The sequence below is a fragment of the Mesoplodon bidens genome, assembly GCF_964165515.1.
Source record: "Mesoplodon bidens genome assembly, chromosome: 1".
Lineage (NCBI taxonomy): Eukaryota > Metazoa > Chordata > Mammalia > Artiodactyla > Ziphiidae > Mesoplodon > Mesoplodon bidens.
Genome location: NC_138176.1, coordinates 138,033,170 through 138,051,512, shown reverse-complemented (window position 1 = coordinate 138,051,512; position 18,343 = coordinate 138,033,170). Strand labels below are relative to the sequence as shown.

The 18,343-nt window shown below is 50.7% G+C and overlaps 1 protein-coding gene across 8 annotated transcripts in view; it reads left to right on the top strand.

Moving 5' to 3' along the window:
- The first annotated feature begins 7,906 nt into the window (after positions 1-7,906).
- The window catches only part of PDGFRA (platelet derived growth factor receptor alpha), a 47,742-nt gene continuing 37,305 nt past the window's right edge, over positions 7,907-18,343 (top strand). The window contains exon 1 of one of the 8 annotated variants that reach the window (XM_081237743.1): positions 7,907-7,924. The gene's annotated coding sequence lies outside the window, so the exon portion shown is untranslated. The other 7 variants (XM_081237738.1, XM_081237740.1, XM_081237744.1 and 4 more) reach the window with 7 other exon arrangements.

The following is an 18,343-nucleotide window of genomic DNA, read 5'->3' as shown; positions in this document are numbered from 1 at the left end:
TAAGCTCCACAGTGCAGAGGTCTTGTTTGTTTCTCCACCACGGTCCCCCAGAGTCTAGCACAGTGCCTGGCACAGGTGGTGCTCAATGAACGTTTGTCAGCTGACTGATACAATCCAGTGGGGTAAATGCTGAGGAGACAGGCCACAGAGGAAAACTGATTTTGATTTTTATTTAAGGCTATGAAGGTCTCCCTTCCCTCAAATTTTGTGCGGAAAAAGTATATGATTCAAGACTTAGTGATAGCTGGATTGGAGGCTTGAGTTAGCACCCAGAGGTCGATGTACATTTGTAGCTGTGTTAGGGCAGGGAGAGGAGAAACTCAGAGTTCTCTCATTCAGTTCCTGAGTCAGTCAGGAATCGTCATCTCCTTGCCTCGTGGGGCTGCGTTTCTCTGCCAAGTCTGGTGGAAGTTGGCCTAAACTCTGTGGATGGTTTACCTGCAGGATCGTTTTATGACCTTGAAATGTGGGCATGAAGTTTACCCTGAAGGCATATTTTTAAAGCATGAAAAATCAAACGAGGATGTAAATATGTTGAGGTTCTGCAAGTGGCAAAGAGAGGAGGCCAGAAATGCGCAGACTGTAAGAATATATGCAGGGTAAGAACAAGGATATCACAAAAAATGAAACTATGAGACCAGGAGAAAGAAGATGAAAAGAGAGCTAATATGTCTTTCTTTTTGTCTTCTTCGCATTTCCTTTTGTGTCACTAACTATCCAAAGACAAATTAAGTTGAACAAGCAGCGCTTCTGAATGAGTGTTTTAAAACACACACACACACACACACACACACACACACACTTAGAATTCCACAGGAACATCGTAAATGTGAGCATGTCACAGGGAGACATCCAGTCTTGGTAGGCTTAATGGGGATGTCATGCAGCTGTGTGTGTGTTTTCAGCTCTTCTCACCCCAGACAGCTTTCATTTTTGAGTGAGGGTAGTTGTATTTGTAGTTAGAACGAGCAAACCCTTTCTGACTTCATTAGTTAGGATCAAGCTTGGTTGCAAGTCACAGAAAAATTCAAAATAAGAGACTTAACAAGATAGAATTGTATCTCTCCTACATTTTCCAGAAGACAATAAGTAGTTTATAAGGGGTTGCTTGGAGCTTCTTGGGTCAGGGACCTACCATTTTACTGCATTACAGGGTGTAGTTTCCATTTTCAAGGTTGCCTCATAGTCTAAAATCGCTGCTGAAGCTCCAGTCACCACCTGTTTTCCATCCAGCAAAAAGATCAGATTGAAAATGATATGCCCTTTATTATTAAGGACACTTCTTGACAGTTGCACCCACAACTTCTGCTTACATCCTATTGGCCAGAACTTTTCTTCATGACCACATCTAGCTGCAAGAGAGACTGTGAAAGGAAGATTTTGTCCCAAGAAGCAAAACAAAACAAAAAACAAAAAAACCAAAATAACAATAACAGCGACCCAGAGGCTCAATTACTGAGTAGGAGGGGAGAATGATTACTGGAGGAAAATATTCAATCTTGGTCACTGGAATCATACATATTTTTTTGTCTCTGAAAGTGAGCCCTGCATTAAGTTCTCCAGTGCCTGCCAAAGACTGCAAGTGGGGGGTACAGAGCTAGCACTGAGTATCCTTAGGACAAGAATCTGGCTTCAACCTCGCTCCGTGATCTGAAATCCAAATGTGGATACAAATATGGATACAAATATTTAAGAGTATGAAAAAAACAAAGGTTAGTTATTGTCTAAATGGAAAAGCATCTCTTCAGTTTGGGGGTAGTTTTTGCAGTTAATTTACATAATTCTGTTTATTACTATTAAAATGTTCTGCCTATTTATTCATGTTAGAAAACCTTGTAAAATAATGATTATTATTGATTTGTATTCCAAAAATTTCAATTGCAAATAAATTCTCATACTTGTCTAAAAAAAAAAAGAGTATGAGTGAGGGAAAAAATAATCTAGTATTGCCACTCATATAACAATTAAAGCTCTCATGTTTTCATAGAATGTTTATAATCACTCATAAATATAAAATCACCTGATACGTCTGGCCACATTTTATAATGTTGAACTTAGATGGTAAGCATAGATAGCTCTTTAAATTCGACCAAATCCCATCATATGGATTCAGAGACAAGAGCTGAATATTCTGGAGATAAAGATTCCTAGCTGTTTCTCAGCATCTTCTTTGTACACTGGAAAATGCTAGAGTTACTCAAGATTCTGTTCTGGATTTTCTCCTCATTTTAATCCTTCCCTGCCTGAGTTTTTTTCAAATGTATCAGGTTGAAGAGTGGACTCCATTTTCCTTCCCAAATTTGTGTTCCTTTTGTCCCCCAACTGTGTCAACAGCACCAGCTATGGCCTAAGGTAAGGACTCCACTCTCTCTCACAGCTCACATTCAACTTCCCTCTCTCCAATTCACTTTCTCCAAATTCCCTGCCCTCAGCCCCGGGCCAGGGAAGCACCCCTCCTGCTAGATTACAGTGGTAGCCTCCCTGCCTCTTGGCATCCTCCAGGCTAATCTTGCCTAAAATTCAGCCCTGCTCCCGTCCTGCCCCTCCTTAAATCAATTCTAGTATCTCCATAGAATTCAGTCCAGATTCTAAACATGACCTGGAAGGCCTCCAGGATCTGGCTTCTTTCTTGCTCCTCCCCGTGTGGACCTTTACAAGTTCCAGTCATTCCAAACTTCTTTCACTGCTGATGGCCTCCTGCTGTCTCTCATCTCCAAGCCCATGCTTGGAGACTCACAAGAGTCTTCCTGAACTAGATTCTTATTCCTTTCAGGTTCACAGAGAAGACGTCCCTTCCCTCTAAGAAGTCTTCTCCAACCTTCAAGTTGGGGTTAGGCTCCTCCTTTGTGCTCTGACATCACTGGGCACCCTAACATTCGCTTACAGCACTATATTCCAACTTTATGTTTTATTGATTGTTTGCTCAACTAACTCTATGCAGGCAGGGCTGTATCCTCAACACTTGACATGGAGTCTTGGGCATTTCTGGCTCTGTAAGTATTTATTATATTGAATTGGATAAAGATAAGCTCCTCTGCAGCCAGGCTGGAGATCCCAGTTGTACACATTCTGGAGAGTTCGGGTGTGTGTGTGTGTGTGTGTGTGTGTGCGTGCGTTCTGTGGCCCATGATTCAAGAGGTCTGCCTTCTCTAGTCATCTTCTTCATTACAGTCTCATGAAAAAATGAGTGTTATTCTAATGGGGGCTCTCTCATTGCAGCAGTGAGTCTGCAATGGGGAGGGGGCACTGGTGGCTAGACAAGAAAATTGTAGCAAGGCCCTCAAGGCAAGGACCATATCCATTCTGTTTACTATTGTAATCCTAATGCCTAATATAGAGCCAGACACAAGGCATATGCTCAATAAATGTTTCTTGACTCAATCAACTCTCCGTGTGTGTGTGTGTGTGTGTGTGTGTGTGTGTGTGTGTGTGTGTGTGTGTGTGTGTGTGTGTGTCTCTCTCTCTCTCTCTCTTTTTTTTTTGGCTGCACAGCTTGGATTTCAGTTCCCCGAGCAGGGATTGAACCTGGGCCCATGGCAGTGAAAGTGCTGAGTCCTAACCACTGGACCACTAAGGAATTCCCTGAATCAATTCTCTCTAGCTGAGAGGAAACTCTGATTGGCACATGCCATAAGTTTTTTTTAAACTCCCTTTTTAAAAATTTTTAATTTTAATTTTATATTAGAGTATAGTTTATTTACAATGTTGTATTAGTTTCAGGTGTGCCATAAGTTTTTGATGAATTGAAAAATGGGGAAAGAAACTCTTCCAAAATCAAGGTTGGGGGAAGTCTGGTGGGGGAGGGTGGCTGTCTGGGAGATGCATGCATGGGGCACCTTGCCCTACCAAGTGCATCCTCTCAAAGTCTGGGCATCTGGTGAACAAGACACCACACAGGCTCCCTCACAGGTCCTCACCCCGAGGCTAAGGCCTCAACTTCTCTTTTTCCTGACTTTCTTACAGACCCTCTTGTTGGTGATGCCAGGCCTGTCTTCTCATTTCAGTTGCTTTTTCTACTCCTTCCTGGCTCCCCGCTGCCTTCCTGCCTAGGCCCCATTTTTTGAGAGGTCCTGAAACATTGGGGGTTAGTAGTTGGGAACCAAGATGGCCCTGACCCACCCTTAATTGAGAATATGAACTAGAAAACTAGACTGGCCTTCACCCAGCTCTGGAGGGAAATCCAGGGGAAGCAGAGAACTGGAGATGACTGTGACAGTGACTGTGCCTGTGGAAAAGCCTGAAGAAAGACAAGAAAGAGAAAATTTATCCAGTGCCTTCCTAGGCTTCTTATACCTCATTTCATTTAACCTTCACAACAACCTGGGGGTGTAATGCAGACGTTATGTCCATTCATACAGATGAGGAGACTGAGGCTCAGAGACATGACCTATCTTCACCAGATCACACTGTAACTGGTATCTGTTAGGCAGATCCTGGCACTGCTGTATACAAATTGCTTAACCCCTCTGACTTCTTTTGCTCCTCTGTTAAATGGAGGTAGTCATGCACAACCCACAGGGTTGTCTCGGGGATTAAATAATACCCTGATTAAATAATGTGGCTCATATTCAAACTTATGTACTATAATTAATGTAGTTGTGGAACCCAGTTTCCACTGGCTTTCCCCTGAACAACGTTTCAGCTGGAAGCTTTTTGCTTTGCTTTTCTCTTTTTTTTTAAATAACATCACTGGGCCTTGCTGTACTCCTGGGACTTCCAGAGGACAAGGCCCTTTCTTCAGTCAAGCTGACCTAAACAGAGCCAGCCCTCCTTCCCCTCCCAAGCCACAGCTGTGTGTTGGAAAGCTGGATGCTGAGGCCCCTAATAAAGAGCAGACCTCCCAATCTCCTCGTTCCTTCCCTCTCCCCTCACATGGGTTTCAAATTAAAAGTAACCAAAAGCTAAGGCCTAAGAGAAGAAGAGGGGAGTAGGAGGTACAGAAACATCCCTAGGTTGAGGAAGTGGGGCTCTCTCCCTAGGAAAAAGATATCCAAAAATCCAGATCCAGAGGGGTCTAGTCCTACCACGTCTTTCCCAACTCCACAGTCTCTGGTCCTCAGCTCAGTAAGCAGGCTGAAGTGTTAGGGACCCTAGCAGAGTGTGCCTCTGGTCTCCAGCCACGGGGAACTGCTTTCTACATCTCTCTGGAGACAAATCTCTGGAGAGAGAGCAACAAGGAACCCAGAAGAGACGCTGCGCCCTTAGCCAGCCACTGGGAAGAAGAGGAGGTGTGCCAGGGGCCTCAGAGAGAACTGTCACTCCAAGTTACACAGGCCAGTCTGGACCCTCTTTCTCCTCCTTTTCTAAGACTTGGGCCTCTCTGAGTTCTGAACGTGCAGAGGCTCGCAGCAAGCTTCCAAGCCTCAGCCGGGGCAGACCCGAGGCAAGGGCGGGGTCCCCGGCGCTCTGCGGGGACTCCACACATCTGTGCACCACGTCCACAAGCCTCCTCCGAGCCTTCCAGACGAAGGTCCCTTCGGTGGGCCCACGGAGGCGTCTCTTCCAGGCCCAATTAAGAATTGAAGGGGGTGGGAAAAGGGACAGTTAGAGCCTTTTTTCCCTCCCAACCATCAAACGGCCCTTCATTTTCAATTCAGAAAGCTAGAAATGTGCGCCCCCCCCATCAATTTCATTTGAAAAACCAGTTGCAGGTTTGTGTAAATGTGATTTTCGTTAACTAACTGCTTTGATAACTGCTGCAACCAAAGGTCTCCTAAAGCCGAAGGACCTTCTGAATTCTCCGCGGAAAGTAGAATTGCGGGGTGGAGCTGGAGAGGAGGGGAGGAGTAAAGGAGAAAGAAAAAGCCAACTCAGCAGGAAACGCCCACGAAAGCCGAAGGTGTGACGCCCTGAGCTGCGGCAGCGGTCTCCCAGGGGTGGGGTGGGGACCGAAAGCGCGAGCCCGGGAAGCAGGGAAGGGGGAGATTTTGTTTTTGTTCTCAGGAACCATTTCGATTTGGTTGTTAAAACTTTGTGGAGTGCTCTTTTTGATGGCTGGCTCTGCTACATCTTTTGCCTCCACTTTCATAGTCGCTTGGGCGCTTAGATGCGCAAGGTCACGCCAGAAACACCGCACTCCCCAAACTTCCCACATGGCTCAACTCCCGAGTTGGGCCTCCTTCCCAGAGGGTCGCAGCTGCCCAGACTCCGGGTTTGGGGAGAAAACCCTCATTCTTAACCCCATGATGATCCCTCAAGGGAAAAGCACAAGAGGTTGAAAATCAAAATCCGGGTGCAGGCTGAGACCTTCGCTCAGCTGCCCAAGCCGGCGAGGGTCACTCCTCGGGGCGCACAGGGTGGCCTGGTCACCCGCGATGCCCCAGTCAGAAGCCGACGAGAAGAGACCCCTCAGTCCGCCTCGGCCAGGAGGCGCTTCTTGCCCGCTGCGGCTCCAGGACCACCCGGGACACCGAGCATCGGGGGAGCAATCTGGAGGATCTTAGAACAACACGGGGAGAGCGAAACTCGGCTCGCCCCACCTCCCAGCGACGCCCGGGCTGACTGACGGGCGCAGCCCCGACCTCTCCAAGCCTCGGGCCAGCGGCGGAGGGCGGACAGCAAGATTCAAATCCGCCTATGAGCAGTGGGAGGGGCAGCTGGGCAGGACTCGTCTTAAGGAACGAACCGCCTCTTTCCGAGGACCTCCAGCCCCGAGGTTGCTCCTGACCACTGGGTTTATTTTGCTTTTGCTGGAGAGGCAGATGTTGCCCTCTCTCCATCTTTGCTCGGCCCAGACTCGGCGAAAACTTCTCCCAACCATTTGCTTCTCTGCGCCACCCCCCACCGGTGTTCTATGCCGGGAGTCTGCTCCCCAGGCCTTTAAACCTTCTGGAATGTCACACATGGAAACCTTTAGCAAATGTTTGTTAATGATCATAACAAAGGCATCATTCAAATTAGGCAGGTAATTACTACCAGAAGGACAACTGAGTGCTTGCTTGCTCATCCATTCTCTCAGCTTTAAACTCGCGAGGAGTTATGGCCCGAAGACACCCTCCGCCCAGTCCGTTTTTCGGGCCCCTTTAAGCTGCTCTGAAATGAACTGTGAAGTTACCATTTGTGGGCGGGGAGTGCTGGGGCCCTGCGTTCGGGAGATCCCGGCGTGACCGGTCTGGCAATTTCTTAGCAGCAAAGCAGGCCTTCCTGGGTAGGCCCTGCTGCCTGCCTCGCTTCCTACCCTCTTGGGTACTTGGTATAAAAACTTAGATCTCAGCTTGACTTTTTAAATTGCATGAAAGCCAGCACCCGCTTTCCCCCTATTATTCCGCACTCCAATTTTTTTGTGGGGGTGTCTTTAGTCCCCGTTCATTATCTACAAACATTACGGTATCCTGTTAGCATTCCGAACAAGGGGCTGTTCATATATTCGCCTTCAATGGTTTCCTGAAGGAACATGTGGAAGTAATAGTGAGCAGGGCAGTCACCCGAACTGAAGATGCACGAGAGGCGGTTGCGCAGAAGGGCCCCTAGCCCAGCCTCAGGCGTCTTCCCCTGCCTGACATCCCAGGAACCGGTCCCAGTTCAATACAGCACTCCTTGGAGTACTTCTCTGTGACCATCCCCTACAGGCTGTCCCGCGTCCATCCTCTGGATGAGGGAAAAGGTGATGGCTGTCCCACGTTCCAGCCTAAACCAGGCCGAGCTGGCCGTTCTCAGGAGTGTGTATGTTGTGTGTGGGGAGTGCGGGTGGGGGAGGGATGAGCCCCTCCACCCAGCAAGAGAATTCAAAATTGGAGAAGGCGGGGAAGGTGAACGCGCTCCCCTCCCCCGCCCTCGCTCGGCAGCCCCACTCCGCCCAGGTCTGGTTCCTGGAGCATCAGCGCCCCCTTTCCTTCGCGAGCAGGATCGCTTTCTCCCGGCGCTGTCTCTTGCCTCGCGCCCCCGGCAAAGGGTTTGGGGCTCCGTTCTCAACCCCCGGGCACAGGTAAGGTCTGACCTAGGCGGCGGGAGGGAGCGCAGGGAGAGTCAAATTGCACACACACACACACACCTCCCCCCACCCCCGAGCGCGGAGGTGACAGGCTGCTTGTAGAGGATTCCCCAGACGCTCAAGCCTGAGCCTTTTTGTGTGCGTGATAGAAGCCAGGACAACCTCGCCCAGATAACCATGAAAACAAAGACATGACAAGATAAGTGCTCCAAGGGAGTAAAGGTCGTTCAGTCGGAGAACGTTCCAAACCTATGCAGACCCTCGACTCTTTGTACCCTCCTTCAAACCCGTTTTCAAACAAAACCAAACAAAACCAAAGCAAACCAAAAAACACCCATCATCTTCTTATTAGACTCAACAGTTTGCCTAATCCCATTAAAGGATTAGCAACTGCACGGCACTTTCCCTAAAAGACCCCGGGTTCAAAACGACGCAACCGCTCGGAGACCTCTCCCGACGGTCCCAATTATAGTCGGGCTAGGAATTCCTACAGAAGGGACACTTCTCGATTCCAGATTTATATTCTCTCTGGGCATTAACTGCAATTTAACGTGTTCTTTTTCTTCCTTTCAAAGAAAATACAAAACAACATAGCTGCGTAGGAAATTGTCCCCCAGATCAAGAGGCAAACTCATTCTGGAAATGATGGGCAGTTTGTATCTTCGCGAACCCCTTCCCCGGCAGAACATCCACACCTCCCCCACCCCCCCACCCCATCTGGTCTGCTTCTCCCCGCCCCCCAGTTGTTGTCGAAGTCTGGAGGTTGGGGCTGGACCCCCTGATTGCGTAAGAGCGAAAAGCGAAGGCGCAATCTGGAGGCTGGAAGATTCAGAGCGCACGGAGTTCGAGGGAAACTCTTATTTTGAAGAGGCCAAGGGGAGGGGGGGCCTTCATTTCCTGACAGCTATTTACTTAGAGCAAATGATTAGTTTTAGAAGGATGGACTATAACATTGAATCAATTACAAAACGCGGGTTTTGAGCCCATTACGGTTGGAGCTAGAGTGAGAGAAACAGAGGAGGGGACTACAGGAGAGGACTGAAGGCCGTGGACACATTTTTTGCTCCATATGTAGGATTTTCATTGCGAATTGACATAGGAGGAGAAGGTAAGGGAGGAGAAAAAGGATTTTTGTTTCTAAGAGAAGTCCCTAATCAGGCCCTTTGGGCTACAAGAAGTGAAGTAACTTCACTTAAAGTTTGGGCGATCAGAAAAAAAAAATTGGAGTTGAATTCTAGTTGTGTGTCCAGAGAGTAATTTATTTTGAATAAACTTCACTTGGAGGAAAGATAACTATAGAGTTCGAAAGTCTAGGCATTTTTTTAAAAAACCACATTTTCCAGACCTATTTTTAAAAGCAGTGTTTTTCTAACAACTCTATGGCCTCCCAAAGAAATTGTTTAGGGTTACATTTTTGAGGTTTCTTTTGGGATTGGGGGTGGTATTCATGTATACTGGAACTAGCACCTAGTAATGCTGGGAGTTGGGGCAGAGGTGTTTGCCCTCTTCCTGGCATTGGGTCCTGGAAGGCGACAGGTTTTTAACGAGTATTTTCATTCCTCGCCCGCAGTTTGGCGCGACAGCGCTGTAGCGGGTGGTGTGGAGCACGGCCGGTGGACCGAGGGAGGTGGGGAGAGAAGAGCGCGGAGTGGGGCGCGGAAGGGGTTGAGGAGAGGGGAGGCGTGAAAGGCTCGGCTGGAGAGGGCCGGACCTTGGGTGCCCGCCGGGTGCACATGGCTCCGACCCAGGGCGCGTAATTACTGGACGGCGCTGCGCCCGGTGCGAGCCGGGGCCAGACTCAGCACAGCCTTGGCGGCTTCGAGACGACCAGAGGGGGCGCGGATTTGGGCGAGGTTTGGGGAGCTCCTCGGAGGTTTGTGGGATCAGTGAAGTGTGAGGGAGAGCGGGCGCCAGCCCCGCAGTGCGCTCTGGTTGCGCGCTCTAGCGCGGGGCGAAGGCGGCCAGGGCAGGCAGGCAGGCGGTCTGGAGTAATGACAAACACATTTGGCCCCGAGTGAAGAAGTCATCGTCGCCTCGCATTCCAGCAACTGGGATTTGAGGAATTTCGAACTGCGCTCCAAGGGGCCCTCATTGTGCGCGGTGGTCCCCACCCCCACCAATCTCTGCGCGCCCCCTTCCTCGGTCGAACCGTTTATGCAAAGCCCGGGGCTCTGCTCCTGCCCAGTCCCGGCCGCAGGAAGGAAAGAAGGAAGGTCGCCAAAAAAGTGGAGAACTTCTTGTGGGGGAAGTTAGGGACAACTCGTAACGGAGAAACTTGGTTCCCAGGTAAGACAGGAAGATGGGAGGCGAACTACCTCCCTCGGGGCACCCGGACCCTGCACCCCCCCTCGCATGCCCCTTTCCGCGCCGGGATGCGTGGCACTCGCCGCCCGTGCTTCACCCTCACCAGTGTCCCTGTTTCTATTCCACTCCCTGCGCCGGCCAGAGTCTCTGCCCTACTCGGAGCTCTCTCCTCGCGCCCCTCCTTCTTCCACCGTCTATCCCCATGGAAATCGGCTTTTATACGTGAGATTAACTTCTCCAGGCAGCTCCAGGGGAGCGGGCGGCGTCCACTTGGCTCGGAAACAACTGGGATCAGCGGTTCAGGTCGGAAAGGGTCTCGGCCAGCTCAGAGTGAGAGGGAGTGTGACTTGGCCGCAGCACCGCCGTCTGAGGGGGCCAGGAACCCCGGCCGCCTGGCCAGGTGTGAAGAAGCTGCCAGTAGCCTGGCCAAGCGTCTCAGCCGTGGAGGAAGAGAGGGACTGTCGGTTCGCTGTCTCTCCCGCCGCCAGAGCGCCCCCCCCCCCGCCCTTTGCTCCCCCAGCCCTGCTAGGACCCCAGGATGTATAGAAAGAGTGCCTGGAAGAACTTGCCACTTAAATCCATCTCCAAGGGTGAGAGGCAGACTGGGGCTGGAGAGGGAGAGTGAATGACCCTTATCAGGTCCGGACTGCCCCGCGCCCGGCCCGGCCGCCTGGAAAAGCCCCTGGCTTCGCTGTGTGGGAAATGGCTTTTTGGCTCCGCAACCGAATTGCTCAACGTTTTGGACCGCCTCGCCTCGCAGCGGTCGCTCTCGAACAGAACTAGGCAGCTTTTTAGAGCAGGGAGAGACATCCGGGGCAAACGGGGCACGACAACCAGCCGCACAGCTCACCGGACTAACACCCCAGAGACCGGCGAGCCCCGGGGCCGCTGGAGGGGAGGAAGGGGCCCCCGGGACGTGAGCACCTCATTTGTTTCCGCTCTGGCTCTGGTTTTAACATTCCCTCCCATCCCCAATCTCCACCTCCATCTGACCGACCCAGGCCCTGGTGCTGCTGCTTTGCTCCCCTTCCCTCTTTTCCTTCTCTCTTGCCTTTCTCCTCTCCACAGTCCTTACGGTAAAGGGAGCCCTTCCTCCACTCCCCGACAGGCGAGGGCCCGACCGGCCTCACTGACACCCTAGTGAGCCCCTGCTTCGGGCTCTTAGACAGTCTTGCTTTTGGTTTGACCCAAGCGTAGCTGGACTCCAGGATTGGAGTCCCAAGAGCGAGGGGTGGTGGCGAGTGGGAGATAGACGAGGTGGGAGAAGGCACCAGGAAGGAGCCCTCAGCTGCCCCTCGGCCCTTGCACCAGCCTTTAGACCGAGAGGGACTCGAAACGGAGCCTTGGCTCCCGGCCCCAGGTCCGCTTTCCTCCGGGGGCACGGACTGGGGAGGGGTGTAGGGGGAGGGGCATCGGGCCGGGCTTACCAGCTGCAAACGCGTCTGGCGCCGAGGCGGGCCCGTTTTGTGCCTCCTGGGGACCGGCCGTGGGCGGCGCGCAGTGCCGGGACGCATCCTGGGGACGTGGTGACCGGCGCCTTCCTGCAGACCCCGGTGGGTGGGACTCCCTCTGGCCTCCGGGGAGCTGCGATAGGGTTAGATGTTGTTGATGGAAAAGTGGCAATTCATGGGGGAAAGCTAAAAGCTTGCACGGTCGCCGAAAGGTACGGCTCTCAGCCTCCCTTGCGTCTGGTCTTACGGGGTCCGCGCGCAGCATCAGCCAGCGGGGTACGCGAGGCGGGGGGTAAGGTTTGTGATCTTGCCTCGAGCGCGGGAGGCAGAGTCGGGGCAAATTGCTTTTCCCCACAACACTCTAGTCCGGGCTCTGCCGGTGCTTGTCTTTTGCTGTAGTGGCTCGGTGGCATTTCCTTTTGTTTTAAACTGAACAGTGAGCCAGAGATCCGTTGGAAAAGTAGATTGTAGGGGATGGACGACCTCAGAATCAGGGTGCTTCCTTCCCCGCCTATTGCAGTCTTCCCCTTCCCCGCGAAAGGGGAGCGAGAGGCTCAGGAGGCGCTTGTGTGCTCAGGGCAGCCTGGGCTGAGCGAGCGTCGGGCAAGGGGGACACCGGGGAAAGGCTGGGTTCTTAAAAGCGCAGGAGGCGCAGCCACGGCGGCCTTCTCTGCGAGCAGCTGTCCGCGGCCGTGGCTCTTTCCGGCCCATAGGAGGCGCGAGCGCGCGACTGTAACCCTAAACCCACCCGGTCCTTCTCCCTCCACCCCGTCCGGCCCCCTCTCAGGTCTCAGCCGAAAACAATGCAAACGCCTAGCGTCGTGCCTGGGGCGCAGCGGCGGACGCGGGCGCTAAACCTGGGAGTGAGCGGTCGTTGCCCCCAGCGCCGGGGTGACTGAGCTGCCGAGGACGTGGACCAGCGGGAGGGGGAGCGGCCCGCTCGGTGTTCGTGTGGGCGTGGCGGGGCCGGAGGCCGGACGGTGCCAGCGCGGAACCACCCCGGCGAAGGTGGGCGAGCAGCGGTCCCCGCTGCGCTGTCGGGGACCCGGAGCCAGAGCGGCCGGTCGGAGCGAGGAGCTAGCCGGGTAAGATTTTCGGGGCTACCGCGCCCTCTAGAGGGCGTCCGGCTCGCAGTCCGGCTCTCCGCCAGCCTCCGGCGGTCCGCGCAGCCGCCGGGTCGGAGCGCAGCGCTGAGACCCAGGGGAACACTAACCTCGGTCACCTTATCCCCTCCTGGAGGCCTCAGATTGACGCCTCGCAGGCACTTTGTGTGCCCGGATGGCGCTGGGTGGGCGAGAGGGGCGGAGGTCTCCGGCTTTGGGGATAAGGGTAGGGGCGTCATAGTAATTAAATGTGGAAGAAGCGGAGGATGTAAAATCCTGGGCGCTTTTGGGGGGCCGGGCGGTGTCAAGCCCCTCGAAAGTTCTCCTGCCGCGCAGGCGGCCTCTTGCTGTTTGTTTTACGACCCTGCGTTATTGTGCAATGGGAACAGTCGTTTCCAATCAGCCCGCAGTTCCCGGGCTGCGCGGCCGTCGCGGCCCCCGCCGGGGGGTTTACGAGGGGTGACAGTGGCATGCGAACAGATTGGGCAGCGCGGGCCCGGCCACAGCGTCGGGACCCCCACCTAGCGCTGCCCAGGTGGTCTCCCTCCCCTGAGCGGGCGGAAACTGCAAGGTGGGGAGAGCGTTGTCGAAACAAAACCCTGAACAGCCCGACCTCCTCCCGAGTGGCTTTTCCTGCTGAACTTTCTAAACCTTTGCGATCTGGGATGGCAGCGCCATTTTCCTGGCTGCCGAAGCTCAGTCTCCCCGGCCGACCCTCTGGCAGGGGTGATGGTGATGGTGATGATGGTGGTGATGTCTGGCCCTCAGCGAATTCTCTTGGGGCCCCGCGGAACTTTAAGCCATTTCGCAGGCAGTTACCCTATTCCTGTTTCTATTCTGCTGGCTTTGAGCTGAGGTCACCACGAAACCTAAATGTACAACCCAATAAAATAAGAGATTGAAAGTTAAGATTTGGGACATTTTGGCACAGAATTTGTAGCAGCATCTAAGCAGGACTGCCTGTCCCTTGGACCAATACTGCCACCTGCTGGTTTTACTTGAGAACTGCAACGACCCTTTGCGAGAATGGGCTTCGCGGATATTCTAAGCGAGTCGGGGCACCAGGAAAATGCATTTTCCACCCGGTAGGACCAAGTTTTCTTCTTCTGTGAAGTTGCAAGAATCATTGGGCCGACAACATTTATTTTATGGACTTTTGGGTAGTCTTTCGCCTTAGTTGTTAATCCTTTGTATTTACCTAATGAGCAAAATGCTGATCTACCACATCTGATTATCAGAGCAGACCTGTGAAGAAGATAGGTGGGTTATTTGCATTTCCTTTTACAGTGAAGCCCTAGTGTTGGGGACTTGGTGCGATCAAGTATACTACAAGCTGCTACACCTAAGGTTGTCCCATTAGGTGTCACACCAGTTTGGTGACAATCAAAAGGAAGTGACATTGTAGTCTCCCTCATGGTTAAATATCTGGTGCAGGAGAGCAGAAAGGTTTATGAGCTCAGACGGTCCCATAAAATGTTCCCATGTAAAAATACTCCAGCCCCCGCCCATCACTGGAATGTCTAATGGAACTCAAGGAGATAAAAACAGTAAAACAGGCTCTGGTGAGGTGCAGATCCCAGTAAACACACCCTCGCTGAAGTTGCCACCAGGGTAGACCAGCATTTGGATTGCCTGGGCTGAAGTTACAAGAACATTTGTTGTAGGGAAAAAGCAGCACATGTAATTTTCACAGTTAGAATTAACTGAGGAGAGCTGAAATTAACTGAACCTCGGAAATCTGAATCTTGAAGTCGTCAGTGGCTTTTGGGACTGTGAGAGAGTCTTCTGTGGCCTCTAATCATGCCAGGGTGGGGTGAAATTCAGTATTCAGTGGCTCTGCAGTGGGATGCATTGTGCAGCTGGTGATCCGGAAGCCAGCTCTCTGGCTTTGTGAGAAGAATGCCATGCTCTCTCTTCTGGAAATAGTGCCCTTGCATTGCTTGCCCTCTGTTTACTCTCCAGCTTAGCATGTTGTTTTTGACTGTAGAGTCATAGTTAATGGCTCTTTGCTTCTGTTTGCAGGGACAGAGATGGCAACCTGTTAAAGAGAAAGAATAGTGGCTGCAAACAGATTTGTTTCTCTGTTTACATGACTGTATATATTGGTTCAACTTGAAACAGTCTTGATAACTACACCAGGCTTCACCACATGCGAGTTCAGATTCAATTCTCCACTACGCAGGTGGTACAGGGCCAGTCAAGTGGCCTCTGGGGCCTGACTGTCTCAGTAAGTAGAAGCTGCAGTAGCCCCTCTGATGTCCCTCTCATCTAAAACAGTTTTGGAGCCTGCAGAAAAAGAGGCAGTATGAAAACTAACAGCTGCAGTTTCTGAAGCCCTTTCAATTAAACTATAGAATTTAGTCTTTATGATAGTGCAGTAAGGCAAGCCAGCAAGTCAGGTGTTCTTAGTCCTGGTTTACAGAAGAGACTGAGGTTCAGAGAGGTGCCCTAGGTGTCAGATGTGGGATCAGAGCCTGCTCTAATGCCATTTCTATCATGTCTTCTGAGAGAAGGAATGGAGGACCAGAGAATGGGGGGTGGGAGGAGAGACCACACTCATTTGTCTGAGAGTGAACACGGAAGAGATCTCTTTTCTCCAGTCGTTTCTCTAACCTGTGGCAATGAGTTGTGAGTATAGAGGACTGAGACTGAAGTCCAGCACACGGCTGGCATGAGAGAAATGATTATGATTAAAAAAAAAGTTTTTTGGATGAAATCCATTGTTCCTCCTTGCAAAGTGGTTTATTCTTGCTGACTCATAACATGCTGTGTTTCTCTGAATCTGTAACCTCAGTTACTTATATTTGCATGTCTGACTTTTGGATGAGCTCTAGGATAGGGGTTACCGATTAAGGATGAGCATTTACTCCCAGAGTAGAAAAGCATTGGAAATAGCAACATGACTCCTAGAGATTCTCACTCCAGGGCCAATAGGAAGGGAAGCCTCCCTTCTTTCCAGTTGTTTTCTATTACCTCCCTGTAGGGCTAACAGTCTGCAATTATTCACGAGTAAATTGTCTGAGTTACAGACGAGTAATGACACGAAACTTCACAAATATGCCTAGATTTCTAGCCAGGGAACCACTCTTATCAGAGAAGGGAGGTTGAAATCATAAGTAAACACATGTTGATTTTCAGTATTTGTATCATTATCGCTTGCTCTGAGGCCCTGTTTTCATTGCCCACTTTGTATGTCAGTAAGTAATCCTCCCTGGCATCGGGTCCCCCATATCTGGATGCACAGAAGGAAACATGGTGGGGCCTGGCTGGGGCAAAACGCTCGTCACAGCCTGCGCTGTAAAAGCAGTAAGCCCCTCTCTTAAGCTTGGGAATGCTTTAAAGATGCATCACTGGCAAGCCCAGTTGAAGGAATGCAGGATATAAATGTGATAAAACCCAAGACATCAAGCTGGCTCTGGAGGGCTCCTTTGAAGTTTGCTAAGTGGATTATCAGTGGGAGGCTGATATTTATATGTACAAACACACAGGCCGTTACTGCTAATTGTGGTAAGTCAGTCTTTCCAGCCTGGCTCTGGGGCCCGCTGTGCCCGTCACCGCAGCAGCGAGGAGACCCTGCATCCCTGGGCACACGCCAGGATCCTTGGAAGCCATCAGCCAGCTAGCGTTGTGCAAATTGCATTTGGGTTCACAGCACATTGTGCCGCTCTCGCTACGGCAGAGAGCAGAGGAGGAAAGCAGGGCCCCAGTTTGCATTAGGAAATAGCTGGGGGTGGAGGGAGCACAGAAGGTTGAAACACTGACCTTCCCTTGAGAGAGAACATATGGTGGATTGCAGAGAGCGTGGTTTTTGCATTACACAGATGTGGTGTTACAATCCTAGCTTTACCACCAACAGTGTGATTTTGGGTCATTTGCTAAACCTCTCTGAGCCTCAAGCGGCACTTTTTAAAATCAGATATTTCACAAGGTTATTATGAACAAACATGGCATACACATGACAACTTTGGCTTAATAAATATTGGTTTCTCGTTCCTGCTTTGGAGAGAACAGAATTATCATTTTTGTCCTGTCCAGCCCACTCACTGTTACCAGCATTTCATGTTTCACTCTGTCTTTCATCCTCCTCCATTTAACTGGTAGAATTTAATAGGGCAGAAATCTGATGTCTGCAGGTAGGCCAGTTGCCACTTCCAAGCAAGAATACATGATGAAGCTCTCAGGCTCCGCCAAAAACTACTAGGCTATTATCAACTGGATCCTCTGCAACCAAAAAAAAAAAAAAAGAAGAAGAAAACAAGGGCTAAACACAGGCATACCTGAATTTCTTCTTTTGTTTTGTTTTTTAGACAGCTTACTCAGGAATCATGTACACACATCAAAGTCAGTGACGGAACAAATTAAGTCCCATGAACTCACTTCCATTGCATGAGTTGGGGTTTTGAGCAACTCGGAGACCCAGTACCTCCCAGGCCAAGGCTTAGCTGATTTTTATGGGTCATCTTAAAGCTTGCACCCCTGCCCAGGCCCCTCAGCGGAGCCTCTTTAATTGAAACTTGGGTGCTCAGCAGCCCCAATACCTGCAAGCTCATCGTGGTCGACTTCAGGAAGATCACTTTCTCAATGACTTCATGTGGGAAGTGAAGGGGGAGATAATAAAATTTGTGGGGTGTGCATGGAGAGAAAAGGATAAAGGAGAGGGGCCTTTTCAGAGGGTGGACCAGAATGGATTTTTCAGTGGTTTTACTGAAGGGCAATATGGGTCCTTCTTTTCATTTTTTCCTCTGTTAATTTTCCTTATCCCCCCTTTCTTGCCCTCTGCTTTTCCCTGTTTCGTCTTAAGGACATTCAGTTTCAGTCTCTCTCTCTCTACTTCTCGTCCATTCCCTAGAATTTGTTGCAGGAAATCAGGGTGGAGAACTTGGCTTTTGCAGGTACAGGTACCTGTGTGAAAACGAATCATCCATTGAATTTTATCCTGTGGTTTACTGCATCCCTGAAACACAAGAATTTGGCCACGCTTTTCTCTCGCACTTCCTCTCCCTTTTTCACTTCCTTTACTGATCCTCCTTCCATGCCTGTGCCCTCGGCTTTTCTGTGCCTTGTTTAGCTTGACTGTGAATGTAGCAGGTCCTGGGAGAACTTGGGCTGGGGGCCCAGGCCTGAGCCTGGTACAGGCCTGCCTATGACATCCTCTAAGTGACATTGGGTTAGTGCAACTTGTAAAACGTCTATACCAGAATGGCTCTTAAGTATTAAGATATTTGTTGGCAGCCTAAGCATCTTTTCCAAAAGTTGCCGAGGATGTGACCGAGTATTTTCTGTTAGCGAAACACGAAGCAAGTAACAACGCATTTTGAGTGAAAACAGCTCAAATTTAGAAGTTGAGTAAATACATGTTTATTTGTTTTTTGCATTCATAATTTAAATGGTTTAAGAGGAACCGTTCTTCTGTACTTTTGGACATATTCCAAGACAATAAAGTCAGACTTTTTGGAATTTGAAAGCTGCAGGCAATCAAAAAGGGTTTTGGCTTCAGATGGCTCCTGTCATGATCTCGGGGCCGCACAAGGCCATCTGATTTCTGCTTCTTAGGC